General features: G+C 40.0%; 1 pseudogene; it reads right to left on the minus strand.

The window, feature by feature from the left end:
• Positions 1-1,570: 1,570 nt before the first annotated feature.
• LOC100654308 (small ribosomal subunit protein eS7-like) lies at positions 1,571-2,218 on the minus strand (annotated as a pseudogene).
• Positions 2,219-2,603: the final 385 nt, after the last annotated feature.

Genomic DNA, 2,603 nt, shown 5'->3' on the forward strand with positions numbered 1-2,603 from the left:
GCGCCATCCTCACAGTCATTGCTATGTTTGAGCCCACTGTGGTAGCCACAATGTCAGTCCATCTTGTTGGAGGTCTTCCTCTTTTTCACTGACCCTCTACTTTACCAAGCATGATATCCTTCTCCAGGCACTGGCCCCTCCTGTTAATGTGTCCAAAGTATGTGAGACAACAAAGTCTCACATTCCTCGCTTTCAAGGAGCATTTGGGCTGTATTTCTTCCAAGACATACTTGTTTGTTCTTCTGGCAGTCCGTGGTATATTCAATATTCTTTGCCAACACCATAATTCAAAGGCATCAATTCTTCTTTGGTCTTCTTCCTTATTCATTGTGTAGCTTTCCCATGTGCATGAGGCAATAGAAAATACCCTGGCTTAGGTCAGGTGCACCTTAGTCCTCAAAATGACATCTTTGCTTTTTAACACTTTAGAAAGGTCTTTTGCAACAGATTTGCCCAATGCACTATGTCTTTTGTTTTCCTGACTGCTGCTTCCATGGGCGTTAATTAGGAATCCAAGTAAAATGAAATCCTTTACAAGTCAATCTTTTCTCCGTTTATTATGATGCTGTGTATCGGTCCACTTGTGAGGATTTTGGTTTTCTTTACGTTGAAATGTAATCCATATTGAAGGCTGTGGTCGTTGATCTTCATCAGTAAGTGCTTCAAGTCCTATTAGCTTTCAGCAAGAAGGTTGTGTCGTCTGCATATCTCAGGTTGTCAAGAAGTCTTCCACCAATCCTGATGCCACATTCATCTTCGTATAGTTCAGCTTCTCAAATTATTTGCTCAGCATACTGATCGAGTAAGTATGGTGAAAGGATGCAACCCTGATGCACACCTTTCTTGATTTTAAACCATGCAGTATCCCCTTGTTCTGTTTGAACAACTGCCTCTTGGTCTATGTAGAGGTTCCTCATGAGCACAATTAAGTGTTCTGGAATTCCCATTCTTCGCAACGTTACCCTAATTTGTTACGATCCACACAGTCGAATGCCTTTGCATAGTCCATAAAACACAGGTAAATATCTTTTTGGTATTCTCTGCTTTAAGCCAAGCTCCATCTGATGTTAACAATAATATTCCTTGTTCCACGTCCTTTTCTGAATTCTGCTTGAACTTCTGGCAGTTCCCTCTCAATGCACTGCTGCAACCACTTTCGAATGGTCTTCAGTAACATTTTACTTGCGTGTGATATTAATGTTATTGTTTGGTAATTTCTACATTCTATTGGATCACCTTTCTTTGGAATGGGCACAAATATGAATCTCTTGCAGTGGATTGGCCAGGTAGCTGTCTTCCAAATTTCTTGGCATAAATGAGTGAAAGCTTCGAGGGCTGCATCTGTTTGTTGATACATCTCAGTTGGTACTCCATCAGTTCCTGGAGCCTTGTTTTTCGTCGACGCCTTCAGTGTGGCTTGGATTTCTCCCTAAAATACCATCGGTTTTGATCATATGTTACCTCCTGAAATGGCTGAACGTCAGTCAATTCTTTTGGTACAGTGACTCTGTATATTTGTTCCATTTGCTTTTTTTTTTTTTTTTTTACTGTGAATGGCTATTTAGTCATCTTTGTTTACAACTGAAACCCTGGGAATTCAAAATTAACATCCTTGCCCGTGAGCTTCTTATACACACCAGAAAAAGTTTCAACCTTGTGTTCTACATTGTTCTGCTGTGCTTTGTCCAAAAGAACTTTTCTAAGCCAGTTGCCGTCCAATGTTACGGGGTTCTGTTGCCTACAATTTCACTTGGGAAGACTAAGTCTTCAAGGACTGCATCATGCATGGCTGTCTGAGTACAGTTCCTGGGATGCTTCTGCTTATTTTTTGTATGACTTTTTTCTAGTTGGTTTAGGCAGAATTCTCTGAGCAATAAAGACAACGTGCTTGCCACTGAATTTTTTCTCCTGTTCACGTACTAGCCTAACTTGGATTTTCTGGAAAGACTTCAGAATAAGAACAAAGATTATAATAGCTTTCCAACCACCAACAACTTCAATTTCCTTAGCTGTGGTTCTATTCAGCTCCCTCAACGGAGTCTTTAGGTCCGAGTTCATCCCCAGTTCAGGCAGCACTTGAGAAATGCCAGACAAATTCATCCGGCTTTTCGCCATTGGGCTTCACAGTCTTTGTGCTTGAACTGAATATGGCCTTTTCCCTGTTAAGGGTTGGTGTAGGAAGGACTACTCCATCTGCTTTTGATACTTCTTGTATCATTCAATATTTTGCCTATAGAATCCTTCAAAATTGCAACTTTAGGTTTGAATTTTTTTCTTCAGTTCTTTCAGCTTGATAAATGCTGAGCATGTTCTTCCTTTTTTGGTTTTCTAACTCCAGGTCTTTGCACATTTCGATATATCATTTTACTTTGTCTTCTTGAGCTGCCCTTTGAAATCTTCTGTTCAGCTCTTTTACTTCATTGTTTCTTCCATTGGCTTTAGCTACTCGATGTTTAAGAGCAAATTTCAGAGTCTCTTCTCACAGCTATTTTGGTCTTTTTTCCTCTTTTTAATGACCTTTGGCTTTCTTCACTTATGATGTCCTTCATGTATGGAATCACATGATGGCCCACATTTTAACCTTCTCTTGCTCCTATGAAAAG

The sequence above is a fragment of the Loxodonta africana genome, chromosome 22 (genome assembly GCF_030014295.1).
Source record: "Loxodonta africana isolate mLoxAfr1 chromosome 22, mLoxAfr1.hap2, whole genome shotgun sequence".
In the NCBI taxonomy this organism is placed as follows: domain Eukaryota; kingdom Metazoa; phylum Chordata; class Mammalia; order Proboscidea; family Elephantidae; genus Loxodonta; species Loxodonta africana.